The 20447-nt window shown below is 44.3% G+C and overlaps 1 protein-coding gene across 2 annotated transcripts in view; it reads right to left on the bottom strand.

Annotated features, from left to right (window-relative positions):
* Positions 1-19632, bottom strand: part of RSPO1 (R-spondin 1) — a 545108-nt gene extending 525476 nt beyond the window's left edge. The window contains exon 1 of one of the 2 annotated variants that reach the window (XM_078683781.1): positions 19137-19632. The gene's annotated coding sequence lies outside the window, so the exon portion shown is untranslated. The remainder of the gene's footprint in view (positions 1-19136) is intronic. The other variant, XM_078683783.1, reaches the window with a different exon arrangement.
* Positions 19633-20447: the final 815 nt, after the last annotated feature.

Raw genomic sequence — 20447 nt, 5'->3', positions numbered from 1 at the left:
CAGAGATTTAAACTTGACTCTCTCCCTGATGGGGAGCCAATGTAATGTTCTTAAACCAGTTTTTATTGAAATTCTCCGGGGGGTGCCAAGTAAGGTGCGAGCAGCACAATTCTGAGTGCGTTGTAATTTTTGTAAGGTGTATTCCGGCGCCCCAAGGTACAGAGCATTGTTAAAATCTAGGCGGGATTGAATTAAGCCCTGAATGACTATCTGTCTTGCCTCGAAGGGAAGAAGTGGTAGGATTTTTTTTTACCATCCTTAGGAGGCCAAAACAGGTGGCAGAGACTTTAGTTGCCTGCATGTCGAAGGTCAGCGATTTATCTATCCACACCCCCAGGCTTTTGATGTTGTCTCTGGGGGTGGGTGCTGTGCCCATGCTCGGAGGCCATGACATCTCCAAGATGGAGAGAGTTAGAGGGCCTAGAAGCATCAGCTCAGTTTTATCATCGTTGAGCTTCAGACATGATTTAGTCATCCAACTCTTGACATGCTCGAGACAGGTTGTTAGGTTGGACTGCGATAGTGAGGTACTCCTTTGTGCGAGAGAGACCACTAGCTGGGTATCATCCGCATAGGTGATGATGTTAATACCGTGCGGACGTACTATTCCAGCCAGCGGTCTCATATAGGCATTGAAGAGCGTAGGGCTCAATGAAGAGCCCTGCGGAACCCCACATCCCAGAGGCTTCTTCGAAGAGACCGATGTGCCTTCAAAGACCTGGAAGGTTCGGTCTGATAAAAAAGACCTTAGCCACTCCAGGGCTTCTCCCGAGATTCGTCGGGGAGATGCGTCGGTTCCGTGATCCGGGGGAACGGTTGCGTCCTGCCTCAATGCTTGCGCAGAGTAGGGGACTCGTCGTGAGCCTCACCGGTGCGGAGGTGATGCGTAGATTCCCGGTTTGCGGGCCCGTTGCAGTGCGCAAGATGGTGCCTTGATGCGATGCGATGATCCGGTTGCGATGCGAGAAGATGGCGCCCTTGATGCGGCGATGCGATGACGATGCGATGACGCCCTGGCAGCCTGGCGACGACTGTACTTTGGAGTCGCGACAGGCCCTGCAACACGCTTCTCCAGTGACGCGATGGAGACTCTCTCGATGACGTCACGCTTCTCCGGTGATGCACAGCAGGCAGCTTCGATGAACACACACTTCCAGGGAGATGTGGCGAAGGCTCACTTCTCCGGCGTTGCGATGATTTCAGCTGCGGCGGCCACACGCTTCTGCTCAGTGTGTCACGCTTCCAGCTCCCAGCGGCACGCAAGTGACTGGAGTCAGAATTCCCAGCAAGGAAATTCAAGAGGGAGCTGGAGGTGAAGTCTTTTGTCCCTGAGACTTCAGCAGGAGGCAAGCACAGTTCAAGCTCTTGGAGAATATTCTGTAGATGGAAGTCCTTACAAAGTTCCTTCTCCTTTCCCTTGGCAATGAAGCAACCACTACAGGCCAACCCAGCAAACAGTACACTGGCAGAGGGGCAGTCCAAACTCCTGCAGCTTACTTGGTTCTTCTCCTTGGCAGAAAGGTTTCTTGTCCAGAAGCGATCTAATTTCTTGGGATCAGGATATTAGAGCGAGGGGGCGGACCAAGATGGCGGAGTGAGGACGCCCTAGAGCACAGCTGCCGCCGGGGCTCCCGCTGACTCACCCGTTTTTTTATGTTTTTGGGGTTACCCAACCCTGCAAGGGGTCCCATGCTTTGCTGATTTTACCCCTTAGGGCTAATACTGCCTAAACTAGACAAATATTTGTTTTTCTCTATACCGGAGCCAAGAGGGTACTTACGGACACCGGCGTGCTCCCAGCGGTGGATTCAGCAATCTGTTGTGAGGAACAGCCGGCATTCTTTCTGCCGTGTGGCCGTCTTGCTGTTTCATTGCTTCATTGCTTCGCTGGAGGGACACCGAATGCTTTGGCTCAGGCTGATCCGCCGTTTCGTACAGCGATCCACCCTGCGCCTGGTTCACCTGGACCAGGGGTCTGTATTCGGCTGCTCGGGGCTGCGGTTTGGACGTGGGCGTGCGCCTCAGACCACGGAAGCCGAAGAGAAGAAGAGTTTGCCGAACTTGCCGAATTTGTTGAACTTGCCAAAAACAGAAGCGATGGCTCCAAAAAACTTGCCTAGTTCCACTCGGGCTACCAAAACTGTGGTAATCGACCAAACAGCAATATCGCCAGCCCGGGTTACAAGTACGACTACAACTGCAGCTGTGACAGCTACGATGGCGGCAACTGTACTTCCGTTGGTTACCGCAGCAAAATCGCCAGCCGGAGCCACTGGGGTGAACAAGCAGGTACTAGGCCCTCCAGTATTGATTGTCGACTGTACCTTTTCTTCTAATGCAGTATTATCTAAAACTAACAAGGAAACAAATATTAACTCGGACCCTATCTTAGAAGGGAGCAGGGGGATGCCCTTAAATTTGGATAAGGAAAATGAAAATGAGAATGAGGGGACTTATATAACTCCACCTCGTGATAAAACTGACTCATCTAGCATGCCAGTTCGATTAGGACCTACAGTGCTAGGAGATGGTCTTGACTCTGCTCCTCAAGAGACGAATACACCTTTAGCCAAAGGCAAGGAGACAACTGCTGGTAAAGGGCCCAGGGAGCCGGAATTGGATAAAGCTAATCCCCCAGAAACTATCATGGGGAAAAGTTGTACCAGCTCAACAACTGTGACTGTGTTACCCTCCGGAGTGGGGGATGAGGATCGGGATGGAGAGGGTGAAGGCGAGAGCAAAGGAGGCGGTTCTTCTGAGGGCTCTGAATATGAGGAGGGAGAAGAATACGAAACAGGGGCTAGAACCGCTATAGAAACAGCAAAATTTATGGCGGATCAAAGGGGAAAGGCTAAACAAAAAAAAAGTCCAAAAACAGGAATAAGAAAGGGAAAAGAACACCAGTAGAAGGTTTATCTGTAATCAATACTGCTCCAACTATGAAAAAAATCTCAATCTGGATAAGAGCCCTCTTAGGAAGTGGTTCCAGGCTAAGGGACTAGTGAAGAACATGACCCTTAGATTGTCAGGCTCGGCTCTATCTGCTGATGAATTTCAGGAAAAACGTGCGGACCCCCACCCGTCGCTTCAAGCTTCCTCTGCACCAGCATCAGCTTTGGATGCAGATTTGGCCCGCTTCCCAGTCCTACATGTCAGGCATCTAGCTCTGTACTGGAAACTTCCCCTGTAAGTCTTGAAACATCCAGTCATGGTCCCGGCATATTAACATGTATGCCTTCTGATAGCCCGGACTTTCCTTATAACACCTTGCCAGATGGTTACGAGAAATGGGGCCCTGAATTGTCTCCTTTCGAGATTATCCTACATACTCTAACCAGCCATCGTGCTGAGGCGCAAGAGCATTTTCTACAACTACGGGGGGATAACACCAAACTCCAGAACTCATTGACAGAAATTACTTCCAAATTAGGCGGGATGTCGCAGGAGATTGAGGACCTTCAGCAGAGAGTTGTTCGTATTGAAGAAAGCTCAGCCCACACTGAGTCTTCTCTGAAGGATCACGAGAGCCAGATTCTTGCTCTACAGCTGAAGGTCAAGGACCTTGAGAACCGCCAACGTCAATCAAATCTGAGACTCTTTGGTGTCCCGGAGGGTGCTGAGGGGCCAGATGCAAGGGCATACGTGGTGAAACTACTAAATAAAGCTGTACCTGATTTAGCTGACTGGGATTGGGACTCTCAGGTTCAGAGGGCCCATCGTCTCCCCCCATTTCAGAAGAAGAGGGATAGCAAATATCCTAGGCCCTTCATTATTTATTTTGGGAATTTTCTTTTGAGGGAGGCAGTAGCTTTCAAACACGCCCCAACTCTCCTATCAAGTTTGAGAATATGTCTTTATTCGTTCGCTCAGATTTGTGTAAACCTACTATGGATAGGAGGTGGAGATTAAAAAAACTGATAGACCCTTTCAAAGCTATTGGCGGACAAGCTTTTTTGCAGGAGCCTGCCCACCTCAAAGTCATTAAAGTAGCTCACACCTATTATTTCTCGGATGAGAAGGAGGCGCAGAGCATGCTATCTAATATGAGTTACATTTTGGGCAAAAAATCGAGCGAATATTATGTATTTTCTCTCTCTCTTTAGTTTTCTTCAGCTTTCTCAGATCCCGGGGGACCGCAACAAAAATGCTTTTTTTTCCCTTCCCTTTTTTTTTTACTTAAAAAAAGGGGAAGGAGAGGGAAAAGGGGAAAGGGAAAAAAAAACAACTGGGTGGTCAGGTTTGCTCTGAGCTGCCCATTCAACGGCAGCAGTTACGGAGGGGGTTCCCTCTTGTTCTGGGTTGAGGGAGAGGGGGGTGGGGGGTGGGCCCAGGTTCTCCAAGGGGTGGTCGTTTGGGGAGGGGCTAAAAAATTTAAAAATTCAGCACTTTGTGATAAAGGCTTTAATTTGAAAGGAAGGCATTGTTGTTTTTTCTTATTAGTTTCTCTGCTAGATAATATACAGTGTGGCGAAATTGGCTTAAATTATCGATGATTAAAATGCATATATTAAAATGCTTAGCGTGGAACGTAGCCGGCCTAAATAGCAAGAATAAAAGAAGACTTATTTCCGAAGAATTAAGCCTTTATAAACCTCAGCTAATTTTCTTATCTGAGACACATATTGCGTATATGGATAGAAAGTTACTTAACCAGCTGGGTTACGAGGTTATAGTTTGCTCTTCTCAACAGATTTCTCTTAGGGGTGTTGCCATATTAAAGGATAAAAGATCTAGAATTGAAACGATCAAATCTGGCACTGATAAATTGGGCCGGTGGGTGATTGCGCAGGTTTGTATTGGTAATCATAAATATGTACTCTGTGGAGTTTATGGTTCCAATACGGATGAAGCTTTTGTTTTTGATGAACTGAATTTGGAATTGTTGGGTTGGGAGGGGGAACTTATTGTGATGGGGGATTTTATTTGCATTATGGATTATCAGTAGGACACAACAAGACTGGGTACTCTGCAGCGTATGCACAAGGTCAGGGCCGCTATTTTAGATATAAGCCGAGTACAGAATGTTAAAGATGTATGGCGTTCTCTCTATCCCGACATACCTGGCTACATGTTCAACTCAGCCCCTCATAAACTTTGTACGCGGATTGGCATGGCATGGGCAACGGATCAAATAATTCAGAATAGCTCTATGGAAATTTGCCCACGGGTGTCTTCGGATCATAATCCCATTCTATTAACATATAGCTATGATGAAGGTCAAATCAACACAAGATTGTTTTCCTTCCCTCCTTACCTATTGACCGACACAACTTATATTTCTCAGCTCAAGCTGCATTTGTGTGAATTTATTAAAATAAATCTTCAGACGGCCTCCCATATTTGTGTTTGGGACACTTGTGGCGCCGCGGCCAGGGCGACTGACGCTGGAATCTGGGGACCACGGTTCGATCCCCGGCTCCGGCGGCAGGTTAGCCCAGCACCATGTGACTCTGGGCAATAGCTCGCTTAATCTTCCCGACGGCCCCCAGCGCCTAGAGACCCTTACGGGTGATTGTGCGCTTTACAAATGTGGACTTTACTTTACTTTACTTGTAAGGCCAGCATTAGAGGCCATGCGCAACAATATATATATAAACAGAACTCTGAACGTCGGAAGGTCAATAACAAATTAATAGCAGATATTATGGAATATGAAACTTTATTGGCTGAGGCGCTCTGTTTGCACTCCACCAACATTGTAGAAATAGAGCTAAAACTTGGATCATTAAAATCTAATCTTAAAACAACTTTTATTGAAAAAAACTGCGCCAAAATGCACAGGACGAAAATTCAGTATTATGAAGGAGGGGATAAAATCGGTAAGCTACTGGTTTACAAAGTGGCGGATGATAGAGCTCAGACTCTTATTAAATGTATAAAAGGTGCAAATCAAATTATTTATAATCGACCTGTGCAGATCTTGACCCAATTCAGGGAGTATTATAGTACCCTTTATACCCCGGAGAACCAACCCCCTACATCTGACATCTTAGCATACCTAGAAAGTAATATTAAGGGAAAATTTAATTTACCAGGTTTAGAACATCTGTCGGATGATATTACTGAGCTAGAATTAAGGCAGGCTATTTTATCTTTGCCTATGGGGAAAGCCTCAGGGGAGGACTCAATCCCGGTGGAATTATATAAAATTTGTATTGAGGTAATAATTTCTCTTTTTCTTCTTGTAACACAATATATTGGGGTAAAGGGGAAGGCCCCGGATTCTTGGAATACAACAAAAATAATTTTCTTCCTAAAAAAGGACAAACCAGCTGAGGAATGTGGGTCGTACAGGCCAATTTCTCTGATTAACTCAGATGCGAAGGTTTTTGCCAAGGTTTTGGCAAATAGGCTGGCCTTGATTATCCCTGAGATTGTTAGTGAACAACAGCATGGTTTCGTCCTGGGCAGGGACAAAACAACCCACATTACACAGCTATCACAGCCTTCGACATTGTAGAGACTGAAGCCTCCCCACTCGGCATGATTCTATTAGATGCCGAAAAGGCTTTTGACCGAGTGGGGTGGGACTATCTTTGGTCTGTGCTGTCTTTCATTGGTTTCAGGGGTAAAATGGTCAGCTGGATTCGGGCTCTATACGATCAACCCACGGCTAAAATTAGCTACTCAGGTCTGTTATCCTCTGCTTTTTCCATTGCACGGGGAACTCGGCAGGGGTGCCCACTGTCACCCCTGCTCTTTTCCATATCTATGGAGCCATTTCTTTCTGCACTCCTGGCCCAGCCTAGGATAATCCCATTTTGCTCTGGACCTCACTGTTTGAAAATTACCGCATATGCGGATGACATTGCAATATACTCTTCAAATGTCACAACAGCACTAGAGGGTATTATGGTTGACGCGGAAAAATTTGGCAATGTCTCTGGCTACAATTTAAACGAGAATAAAACCCAGATAGTGGTCAACTATAAATCACCGGGGGAAATTACTGGGATCTGTAGGGCAGCTAACTATTTAGGGGTGAAAACATCATCTAAGATTAGTGATATAATATAATTCCCATTAATTATGACGTGCTTGTTAAATCAACCAAACTGCTTTTAAAAAAATGGCATAAACTACCATTAAATATCATAAGTAGAATACATTTAATTAAGGTGAAAATTCTTCCGAAATTTCTTTATCTTTTTCGTTCTATTCCTTTGGCACTTAATAATGTTTTCTTTAAAAAGCTTGATGGAATTTTTAGCAGTTTCATTTGGGGCTATCGGAAAGCACGGAAAAGCTTATCTTCATTAAAAGGATCTATTGATATGGGAGGTCTTAGCTTTCCAGACTTCAAACTCTACTTTTGGGCCACTTTTATCGGGTGCCTTCGTTCCTTGCTTAACCCTGATTTAAAAAATTTGTTTTTTCATACCATTATGCTGAATTTAAATGCAAGAATGTTTTTGCTCAGATTGAATGACCCAAACTTTTACAAAAGAGTCAAATTTAAGACAGCGCGAGACATTGCCAAGATCTGGTTCAGTATTTTGCTTTTCTGCAAGACCTCTTTCTATCATTCAAAACTAAGGCCTTGGGACAACCCAGGACTTCCGGGGATATTTAATGATAGCTGGGCTAGTGCTTGGGCAACCCATGGTATTGTAACCTTAGGGGACTTATATGGTACTAATGGTCTTTTAGACTTTAAGACACTAAAACTTTTGTACCATCTTACGGAGTCTATGAGGTTTAAATACATTCAGGTACACGACTTTCTGATACGTCGGATGAAAATTCTAACGGTTTCAGAATCTGATATCTGGGAGTGCCTTTATTCATCTAAAACTAAATCAGTAATAAGCACCGGCTATAGCTGCTTAATTTCGTATGTAAAACAGGATTGTTCTAAATTAGCAGAGAAGTGGAGCTTTAAACTGGGAATGACGATCTATTCAGACCAGATCTCTCTCATTCTCTCTCAAAAATTAATAATTTGGTTCAATCAGCTAGCTTACGATTGCAACAATTTAAAACCTCTTGTTTGTTATATTATACCCCGGAAGTGATTCTTAAATGGTCTTCAAATACTTTATATACTGATCGTACCAAATGCCCTAAGTGTGATACTGTGGGTGCTAATATAGAACACATGTTATTTTCCTGCCCGCTATTGAACGACTTTTGGTTTAATTTGGATAAAGTTTTGAAATTTAAATTGGTAAGGCCACCATCACTTTCAGCGTCTACTGTACTTTTAGATATACATAGTACTACCTTACCTCAACAGGCCCTAATTACTATTCTGTTATCCTGTGCTAAACTTACGATAGCTAGGGCATGGATATCGCCACAGCCGCCACATATCATGCAGTGGTGGTCTTTGGTCAATGAAATTCATAACATGGAAGCAGGAATAGTTCGAATTAGGGGTACTAGCTCTTTGCTTAAATTTGAGAAAATATGCGGCAATTTTATTTTAAAACTTTTACGAAGTATATTTCTCTTAAAATGGTATGAGTTTTCTGCTAAGCATTGTGTATTTCTTTTATTTTGTATTTTTGCCATTCTGTATATATATTCATGTATAGACATCGATGGTATATATGCATTGTTTTTGTTAGGTTTTCACTTTCTGCTGACAATAAAAAATAAAATAAATAATAATAATTTCTTGGGATCAGGGTCCCAATACTTATACCCCAAAATCATTTGTTCTCTGAAGGCAGAGAGGCCTCTGCCTAGTCCAAACCAGTTCCTGAGCACTTTGTTTACATGACTCTCTTCTTCCTTTCACTGTGCAGGGCAGAGACATCAGACGCCCCACAGGAGGTGGAGCCAGCACAGGGGAGGGAAGATACAGCTCTGGAGCACTCTGTTGACATGATTCCTCCTCTCCTTTCACAGTGCAGGGCAGAGACATCAGACAAGCCACAGGAGGTGGAGCCAGAATTGTAGAGGGAAGGCCCAGCCCTATTCAGGTCCCAGGTGCAACTCCTCCCTCCCATCTAAATGCAGATCTCTCTATTCACCACCGGGCTGCCCCAGCCTGTCTCCTGGAATCCCCCAGCCCTGTCACTCACAAACCCAGACAAGGAATACACAACCCAGCAGAGGCAGGCCTGGATAGTTAGGCAAGAAAATGCCTACTTTCTAAAAGTGGTATTTTCAAACACAGAATATTAAAACCAACTTTACTAAAAGATGTATTTTATTATTCTGGGTTCAGGCATTCTAAATTCAAATTTCTACTGTGTTCCCTGAGTCAGTTAGGATTATGAGAATGTAATAATCTAACTGCCCATTCTGGCCTATGAGAACACGTTGCCTTCAATAGTGAAAAACGAAAATGGCTGTAATTCACTATTAGAACATGCTACACACATCAGAGCATGTCCTACCTTATACTTACAATGCACCCTGCTCTTGGGCCTACCATAGGGGTGTCTAATATGAAGCAAAGGGAAGGTTTAGGGACAGCAAGTGGGTGCACTTGGCCAAGTCGACATGGCAGTGCTAGACTACACACAGGCCTTGCAATGGCAGGCATGAGACACATTTTACAAGCTGCTTCTGTGGGTGGCACAACCAGTGCTGAAACCCCACCAGCAGCATTTGATTTACAAGCCCTGGGCACACATGGTGCACTGTACTAGGGGCTGACAGATACATCAAATAACCCAATCATGGAATAACCAATTAGTATCTCAATTTAACATAGGGAGCACTTGCACTGTGGCACTGATTAGCAGTGGCACAGTGCCCAAAGCATAAATCTAGCAAAAACATATCAAAACAGAGGAGGCAATCCATCAAAATGGAAGGGAGACTCACCCAATGATGACAGGTCTAACAGGAACCAATGAAACTCAGTGAAAAAACACAGTTAGAAAGTGAGTTATGGTTCTGGCTTAAACGCATAAAATCACTGAAATTCGCCAGTTATGGTTATAAATGCACAAAACAACTGTCATTACTCACAATATCCGCCATGCCAAAACACATGTTTTCTAACACACACATAGACAAAATATATACATATCTTACTCATGGGTAAATTGATGTCTTAATCAAGCTAACAAACTCATTTATTCGCCGGACTTTTCGAATGTCATTCAAAACTAAACTTTTTTGAGTTAGCAACATAGCAGAGCAACTTCAAAGTTAGGTTCCCATACTTCTTTATCTTCACATAATGTCTACTTGATTTGTGGGAGCCTGCATTCCTTTCAGTGAGGCATAATTTGTTGTTTACTGATACATCCGTGCCTCTCATAGAAATAAAATATAGTACATTCTTTTTCAGTGAAACGTTCAAATTAAATTGTTAGAGTATCAGACTTTGTATGCGGAATTTAGTTTCAAAATGTGTCTGTCCAAGCAAAACATGACTCCCCATGTAAACTCCAGATGTAAAAGTGTATTTTTTCGACATCTTTTTAATTTTCATGTGCAATCTTTGGTACCTATTTGGAATGCTAAAACATTCTTACTCGATAGCTCTGAAAGGCTTATACTGGGTCATTAGGTGGGGAACGGGTTAGAAAAAGTGACATGTTTTGAGTCCCTTTTGGGTTCCTTATAAGAGGTGTGCTGGGCTGGAGTGAAACCAATCAAGCTGATTAGAGCCTTTGAAATGCTAGTAAGTCTAGGGTAGACTTTGTTACGTGCTGGGATCGACAGACGAACCTAGGCGTGGTGAGTAGGTAAATGGCCATGAAAGAATAGTTGGGCAAATGTCCAGTCTCATCTTGCAAGGAGCTAGTAGATATAGGTAGAGATGGTCACCTGCGTAGATGAAACCTATTGGTGGCTGGAATGGATGGGGGGGAGTAATGCTACATGAGACCTCTAACACGGGAGACCTTTAGGCCTTCAGCACAGTGCATCTTATGTTAAGTTAGCGTCTTTGGGAGCCAGCACAATTGGAGAAGACTCGGGCACATGTTAGGCAAATGCTTCTGCAGTGCAACGTGATATTAATACATAGTTAAATTCCAGGGTCGGCCATTGCCTCTTGAAGAGCAAAGGTGTGGGTTGCAACCAGTCACAAATCCCACTGGTGTTTCTGTAAACGAGTCAGGGTCTATCAAGGCTACTAACACATCAGCAGGTTGATGACGCATAGAGGTCATTGGGGCTGGGCTCTGTCAGGTACCTGCTCCATCAGTGATTATTGACAGTTGATAGGGCTTTGGTGGGATTGGTCGCCTAAGAAGATTTGTCAGTAGGTCAGTACCTCTGGATGGCTGGAAGGCTGGGATACAGTCAGTTGTATTATAATTAAAACCTCTGGCACCCTACTAAGCTTCCGAAAGAGCCTAAAAACATGGCTCTTCTCAAACCTCATTTAAGCTATGGCCCCCACCCTCAATCCTAATCACAGCGCCAGGAAACCTCCGGTGTCAGTGCGCTTTATAAATACAGCATAAGATAATATATAAATACAGCATAAGGCTGGTGTCTGTGGGAGCCTGCAATGTCCTGATTAGGATCAGTTACATATTAGATCAATGTATCTATAGACCAGTGTGTCTACTATCCAGTGTCAGACAATAGAAGAGGGTGAGAAGGCTAAATCCAGAATGGTACAAACTGTGAATCTCTGATGGTGCAGTTGAGATGTGTAAGCTTGTCAATCAGGAGAGTCACTCATGAAACTGGTGCCTGGACAGCTTACCTCAGTGTATTAAACAGCTGTGTGCATTCAAATTAAGAGGTCTTCCTTTCCTTTTCTGTTTCGAAGGTACCAATAAGTATTACAGTAATTAGGGGCCCCTTTTGGGAAAGTCTTTATGGGCAGAAGGTGAGCATTGGCGACAGCCACTGGTTTAGGAATGTGCCCCTTTTGGCTCATCAGGACTAAATAGGAATAAACAGTTAAGACATTTGACTGCAATACAACACCACAAAATCACATTGCAATAATGCAGCAATAACAAGACAGCCGCATAAAAATATAACAGCACATCTCCAACACAACAAAATTCCCAACAGGAAATGTGCACAAGCGTACTTGTCACACATTACCACCTCCAGAATGCTCTTTTCATAATACAATGGTAAAAGATGTTTAGAGCAAGCTCTACCTGAATAGAGCGAAGCAAGAATGCTGCCCTATGTTTTGAGTGCTTTGGTTGGGTCCTGAAAAATGCTCAACCAGAGAGCTCTCTTTGCCTGGTCCTTTGAGGGTCTTCCAGTGGAGAGACATTTACTTATTTAATACGTACTACTCAACAGGTGGATATGCTTAGAGATCCTCACCTCTATAAGTCAGTTTATACTGTCATATAACATTCAGTTTTTAACATTTCCAAGTCCAAGGGTGCTCTCGTGGCGCCGTATTACCCACCCACCTTGGGTAAAAATCTACTAGACCTGCATCCGCAGTCTAGATCAAAATGTAAGACAAATGCACCGAAGCACACCAAACCACTGTTACTTTTATCCTCTGATAGTCTTCAAACAAAGAATGTGCAACCAGTTAGTGGAATTCCATTTGCATCTTTTTCCAACAAGTAATTCACAGCTGTAGATACATCTGGTTATTCAAGTTTATTCCATTGTGGACAGACGCAAAAGCAGCCGACGCGCTTTTCGTCCTCCAGGACTTTCTCAAGGCTTAACCCCAGATTGAAAACAAGCAGTCCTCCTGTCCCACAGAGTTAAGCCATGAGAAAGCTCAGGAGGACGAAACGCACATCGGCTGCTTTTGTGTCTGTCTACAATGGAATAAACTTGAAAAACCAGATGTATCTACAGCTGTGAAAACTATCAGAGGTAACTGTGGTTTGGTGGGCTTCGGTGCATGCGTCTTACATTTACTCATTTAATGCTTGAATGGTTTCTTCAAAATACTGACCTTTACCAAAGCTTTTCATACACATGATTAAGTATACCACATTTTAGAAGGCACAGTTGAATAATTCATTTATTTTGTATCTCATCCCTGTATGTGGTATCTTGAGTGTATCAGACGTTTGGAAGTGCTCACAGGTGAACTTTGTAGTTTTCCTTCAATAAGTGTGCAAAGTCTAGGTCTGGCATTAGCCAAGACCTTATGATTTTTCTAACAATATATATGATTACTTACTTACATGGGCTTTTAGCCAGCCCTTTCTATCGATTGATCTGTTGCTGTGTCATTAACATTTTTTCCCACCCACTATCGGATTCAGCATGGAGAGTAGGATAACCCACTTCAGTCACAGGCTATCTTTACTCTGAGTTATGTTATGCAGATTTGTAGATCACACTATCACCCGGGAGGGTATATTCTGAATGATGGCATGCTGTTCTTGCACATCCTCATACAAAGTTGTTACCTACTATGGCAATCATGGTTTTTGAGATAAAAAATATCTTTGCTTTTAGCCATTTTGTTTATATTGACAGGACCCAGCAGCCTCCACAACAATAAAGGTTTTACAAAAACCATAACAAAACAGAAGACACATTGACAAAGCCAAAAAGCTGACAGCCAACTTCAGACCTATTGCATTTGCCTATGCTTGTTATTCTGGCAATCCATATTATTAGTTTGTTTGTGTTACTCTTTAAATCTTTGTGGTCCTTTGCTTTATTATGTGTTGACTATGAATAACCATTTTTATATAGGTGAGGAACTGGGAACCCCCACCCCCAACAATAACGTTTTACAAAAACGATAACAAAAGAAAACAAGCATTGACAAAGCTAAAAGGCAGGCAGACAACGTCAGACATATTACCTTTGCCAATGGTTGTTATTCTGGCAATCTATATGATTGTTTTTTGTAACTCTTAAAATCCCTGCAGCCCCTAGCTTTGGTATATGTTGACTATGATTATTTGGATCAGAACCCCTATATTGAGAAGGTGACAGCTCCGCCCCCTCAGTTTAAGTAGTCAGTATTTTTATCTTACTTCTTAAAGGGTTTTGTCTAGCATGGACCAGACCCCACTGCATCAGTGCTGGACTGGTGAGTAGCCAGCATGGCACCGAGGTGTCTCTGGGGTATTCTAGTAAACAATATCTTACCCTGTTCAGTAACTAAATATGTTTTTTCTCTAAAGAGATAGGATACAGATTGAAGTGATTTGCTGTAATTACTGCCTACAATGTCAAGAAAACGTTTCTAATTCTTTAATTGCAGAAGCAGTCAGTTTTTCTCAGCACGCTCAGTTCATGTGTGTATTCCTCTGGATTTGCTCTTTTAGTATGAAGGATGAAGATTTTCCAGTGGTATTTCGTGTGCCCACCAGGCAAGTTACATTTTCTTTGCGATCTTCAGTTAACTCTATTTAAAATTACAATTTCTAACTGGCATACACGGAGTATTCTTCATGGTGGTTTTCACGTTAAAATCAGGACTCACGTGTCCTTTCTAAGTTATTTTTTGAAAAACAGATCACCAACTTCCATCCACCTTCAAAGTTGAAAGATAAAGGGCCAAATGTATCAGAGATGCATCTCCCTTGCACCACACAATGGGGCAGTGGCATAGCAAGGGGGAGGTGGCGGGGGCAGACAGACCCGGGCGGCATGAGTTTTGGAGGCAGCGGCCTACCTCTCTTCCCTGCCATCTCGGGGCAGCAGCCGCAAGCACCCCCCACCCTTTTCAATGGCGGCTGTCACGGGGCAACTATGTAGAGAATCGCCAGCACCCCGCCCACCCACTCTTCAATGCAGCCGCCAAGGGGCGGCAAACGCAGGGACCGCCACGGGTGACCAAAGGTCTAGCTACGCCACTGGCAGAAGAGTGACACAACACTTGTGTTAGATTTATCAAGCCAAACAAGGCCACCTTATGTGGCCCTGAGTGGCTTGATAAATCTAGAGTAACTCATCACAAATTGCTGCTGTGTGTTACTCTGCCCCAGGGAGGCGTTTCATGGGTGGAACGTGGGTGTTCCCACGCATCCACCCATGAATTATGGTGCATTACCAGATTTTACCATTACTGGTAGACCTGGGAATGAGTCAAAATGCTATGTATCTCCTGGAGATGCTTAACAAGGAGACATATCTTTTTCCTCCTCGGTTTTTTCTGCTCTCTGTATGTGCTGCAGTCTGCAGCACACATAGAAAGAGGAAACTGCCTAAGGGGGTTGTTTTTGTGCAGAAAGATGATCCTTCCTGTTCAAAAACAATCCTGCTTACAACATATGCAGCCTCGCACCATGCTGCAAGAGTGCCTATATTGGCACTAGGCAGCACATTGTGCACCAGCACAGGAAACAGACATGAATGTGCCGTATCATTAAAATACGGTGCATGTGTGCCCTTTTCCTATGACCCAGTGCACAAGTTAGCTTGCTGCGCTGTTTGACTTTTTTTATAAACGTGCCCCAAACTTTTTTGACAATAATTCCTGTGGATAGGGCATGCCCATTTTAACACTTGTGCGGAACTATTGGCACTCGCAAGAAAATTTTGCCAGTTTTTGTGAAAAACATATTTCTGTAGGAAACTCTGCGAGCTACTTGTAGGCCAATAATTTTGGTTTACACAGGACTATGGTCACTTAATAAAAATTCGCACAGCCCTGCTTTTCACAATTCCACTAATCTGTGGTCAACTGTGGAAGTTCACGCCATGGCTTCTCCTACTCTGAAGATTAGAGCTTTTATGCTTTTAATCGTTTCAAGGAAATTCTTTCCTGTGTGGAATTTGGCAATTTTAGCCTGGGAAATCGGGAAAAGTGATTAGAATAAGTGAAACGGCCCTGCTCCTCTCCTATATGTCATAACCAGAAGCAGCGTAGCCCATGAAATATAGTCCTATCAAAACATCACTGAAAAAGCTGCTCCTGTGGCATGACGAGGGCAATGAAGCTTTATCATAGAAAGTCATCAAGTTGGATGTTGGTGGGTCCACTCAACTGCTCATGCTTCCGAGGTTGAAAAAATGAATACCACTGTCAATTCTGTAAATACGTCCTATTATTATACCATCATGCGAATAGAGTGCTCAAGTGCAAGTCAGCAATCTGATTGTAAAGCAATTGTGCATCCAACAGCAATAATATACTTGTTTCTGGGTACTTTAGAAAACCCATAAATCCTGAGTGCAGAGTACTGGTGTATAGAACAAAACACAGACGTGTGACAGTGACTGAAATTTTTGTTAAATTTCAGAAGAGGGCCTTTTTGATTTCCTGATTATTTCGGCGATGTTTAATAAGTCTACAAGTAATTAATTAATGACGTCTCTCCATATCTATCTATCTATCTATCTATCTATCTATCTATCTATCTATCTATTCTATCTATCTGATAGACGGAAAAGCTATATATCTATACACAGGCATTTAAAGCAGCCAGTTTTACATATCTGTGTGTGTCAAAAATAAGCAAAGCGAAAACTTACAATCTGAAAAATTCTTCTGTTTCCAGCTCTAGCCGGGAAGAAGAATCCTTTCACTGACGTCACCAGTCGCGCGCTTGTCACTGGTTCGCACGGAAAGTATGCCCAGAAACAAATCCCATTTCCCAAACAAAACGGGCTTTACGCGTCAGGTAGAAGGTTTAAAAGAAGTGAGACGAAATGGAAAGATCTTGCACAAACTTAAAAATAGACTTGTTTATTCTCACCCTCGCTTAGGGTTTCGAATATACTTAGCAGCGCGATGCCTCGCGTTCAGAATTGCTAATGGTTCTCCTAAAGACTGCGAGTGTTTGATCTTGTATATTGTTGCAGTCTCAACAGATATGTCCTCGAAGACCCTTTTATAAAGTGCTACAAGTACCAATCGTTAACCGCGAGCCAGTGCAAAAGAGAGAGAATGTTGTACCGGCACTTAAATCAAAACCACATTTTTTGAAAAATACATATACTATAGCTCACTTTTAGCAACTCGCATATATGTTTCTATTTTGTACAAATGACGTAATGCGTGTTAACACTCATCTTACACTTTCTCTACTGTGACAGTTATAATTAGTAAAAGTTGCAAACTGGATCATCTCGAAATTGTTACCCAGTGAACGCTGACACTTCTCTGGTGGGTGCCATCTGATAGTCAGATTACAGGGGCCCTCCAGTGAAAAGAAACGCTCTTTTTTCCTTTAAACTGCCTCAGCATGGTCCCAGGAATGCTATTGGCCCTAATACAAGCAAATAAAATGGACCCATTGACCCCTGTTGGATGCTAATACAATATGATTGGATGCAGAGGGCACCGGTGCACTGCGCCTGTTGCACCATCATAGCTACATTCTTGCACAGTCATGGTTCGCCAGCCGTCACCAACAGTAAATAGCCCAGAGCGTCCACCCCTATGATGCCCTCTGTCTGGGATTGTGGTATTATTCACTACACCCGTCCCACGTCCTGGTCGATGGCGGTTCCCTTAGTGGGTATCGGTGCCCGCTGCGAACACGTCGTGCGCCATTCGATCCAAGGAACGCGTTAGCCGCACGTGTCCCAAGCCCCGACATAAATGTCACCCGGCTCACATTCTGTGACCGGTCGATATCGATTCCTTGCCTCTTGTTGTAGTTCCAATTGGTGCAGCAGGGGTAGTGGCGCTGGAGCACAGGTGTGTGAGGCCACCCTACACCATTTTTGGATTTTTTTTACTTCCCAACCAGTGGAGGGGTGGGTTCGAGTTAGAGACCATGTCGCCCTTGCACCCACTGTATACCTCGCGCCCCATCCACAGCAGGTTCCCCATCTGACCGTTGGTCCCCAGGAGGGGCCTCAGTTCTGATTGGTAGACCACTCTCCAAGCTCGGTCGACGTCATTCGACACAGGTGCCTGTCTGATCGGTGTCAGACAGAGATTCACGCACGGCTGATCTACGCCGCGAATGCGCCATACCTCACACCCTGAGAACACTCAAGCAGCATGCTCCGTTCACTAGGCGTTTGCGCACTAGGCGCTCTTGCACCCTGCCCAGACAAACTATGCAATTCACAATACCCACTGGAGCCTGCACCCATGCATCCCACATTCATGCACCATGAACTGTTGCGGTGTGCGCTAGTGCCCCGTGCAACTGGGAAAATGCGATGTGCGCTCCCGCCCTTTGATCTAAATCTAACAGCATCAGGTGCTAGATAAGGGCCTTCAAAGGGCCTTCGTAGCCGGAATGTTCTATATTCTATGGGTAGTGCCTGCCAGCACTTGTCACTAGGGTTTCTCCACCTTAATTGGACAGTGCTAGCACTTCATAACAAGGCTGCCTCACTTTCCGGGGACAGTACCAAACACTTTTCGACATCGCTGTGCTGATTTCTTTGGGCAGTGTCAGCACATCTCAACACGGCTGCTTCACGTTCGATGGGCAGTGCCAGCACACCTCAACACGGCTGCTTCACGTTCTATGAAAAGTGGCAGCATATCTCAGCAAGACTTCTCTACTTTCTACGGTTAACACCAGCCCTTCTCAGCAAAGTGGCTCTGTTTGTAGTGCTCAGAGACAACACTTCTCAACAGGGTTCTGCTCTAACTTCATTGGGCAGTGACAACATTTCGCAGCACGACGGCTTGACATTTTATGAGACATGCAGACACCCCAGAAGGGCTGCTCACTTCTTGTAGGCAATACCAGCAATTCCCAGACGAAAGCTTGTAAACGAGACAAAGTGCGTGCACTTCCTCAGCCATGATGAGCACGTGCTCCGAGACTGATCGATATCAAATAGCCCCCATTCGTTACGATCGATACGACCCGATGCACTTACCATAAGACCCTAGGCCCCAGAGTGGAAGCTGCACATCTGCTAACCCCGTGGTCACAAGAGCAGCGTGCGCATCAAAGGCGAGGCTGGGATTTTTCTCTCAAAGTTTACAGCCCATATGTCATTACCACCGCCCGGCCCATCAAACGCTGCCATCTATTACCCGGCCCTGTGTTTATGTGTCCTGACAAATGGTTTGCATTGCTCACATTTCGAAGGGGCGAAAGAAGCTGTCATTAAAACAGCACTTGGAAGTGCCAGCTTTCGGAAAAACCACAGTTTATCCAGGCTCCGAGCCATTTGTCACAAGTTCGTGCACACAAAAACTGACATTACAGATGTTTTGCTGCCGCTTTAACCCAAGTACAAGTGTCTGGGGACAGAACACAATTGGAATGCATATTTACGCCTTGCATAACAAATTAAGAAACACTGCGGCGACGTAACAGGACACAACACGTGTCTACACAACACCATGCAGGCAGAAACCAGTCTACCGTCCCACTGCAGCCTCGCACACTCACCTCACCACTGGAGACCTCGGCCCATTCCACGGCTGTTTACGGATGAGCATTCACCAAATTCCTCGCTTCATCCAAAAAGGGTGCGTTTAAAAAATAAAAAAAATCACAAAAGACAGCTTTGCCCGAAAACGATTCACTGGGGACTGACTCGTCGTGGGTGCTTTAGTAAAGTCCAAACCGCACCTATACATTTATGTTTGTATGCCAACTCCCCCAAAACATTCCGCGAAGCTCGAGACAGCGACTCCCCTGCCTGTTTCAATGAGCTTTATGGAAGAACTGCGCTGGCTGTTCAATAATTTGTACTCCACGCGGTCAGATGACTTCTTTTCCAAATCGAAAACCAAAAAAAAAAAGTTGTTGGCTTTTCTGAACAAGTTGCACATCAGTAAATCCGGTTACCAGTGTAAGGCTGCACTCCCGTGCTCATCCTGGCTTTTTGTACCGTTAGCTGAGCGCCGGGCATCTAATAGCATCTAGCAATCCACTTCCATCCACGGGGCTGGCTGGTACCACCTCCCCAGCAGCCGTCAGCGCAAAGCCAGGACTGGATTTCTGCAGGAATCCAAGTTTTACGCAAAGCCTAGAGTGCTCGGACCGCGCCTAACACAGCTGTAGAATAAAAGCGGAGAATGCGATTGGCAAAAATCGTAAATCTACTCTCCAGATTTTCTCGATACTTGCAAGAGATTCACTTATTTTTGGGCGTTCAGAAGGAGTCCGCGAGACTGCCTTGGAAGCTGTCTCTCTAGTAGCTACCGAGGCGCACTCACGTGCATAAGCAGTTCCAGATTGGTGTGTATGCATAGTGTACATTTACAACCGTGCAAATGCTTAGCCAAAGTACGGTTATTGCTCACATAAAATCATTTTTAATGCAAACAGCCTTCCTCCTGCACGTCCCACACTTTTGGGATTCTTCCCGCCCTATCTCGAACATGGATAGATTTACTCCCGCCTCTGACTACAGTAAATTAGGGCTGTGCTTTTGGCAGTGGTGAATGAGTTAATTATCATTTCCTTTGGCGAAAACAGGTGCACTTTACCAACTTCCTGATGTGGTGTGAAATTGAGCCTGCCCCAGCCCCGCGCCCTCTGAAGGGGCTGGGATTCTTATCTAGATTTTTACCTTATCAATTCTCCAGCATTTATTTATTTATTTTTATTTAATGCGATTTTATATTGCGCAAACTTTACCCGAAGGTGTCAGCGCTTTACATAAGAACCAGTTGCAACACATAAGGACGAAGGATTACATGCGTTACATAAAAGATACAAACAGAAAAAATTGCAAATGTACAAATAGTAGAG

This window comes from Lissotriton helveticus, chromosome 3_1, assembly GCF_964261635.1.
Source record: "Lissotriton helveticus chromosome 3_1, aLisHel1.1, whole genome shotgun sequence".
Taxonomy (NCBI): domain Eukaryota; kingdom Metazoa; phylum Chordata; class Amphibia; order Caudata; family Salamandridae; genus Lissotriton; species Lissotriton helveticus.
Note: the sequence above shows the minus strand (reverse complement) of the source record. Positions and strands in the feature narration are given on the sequence as shown.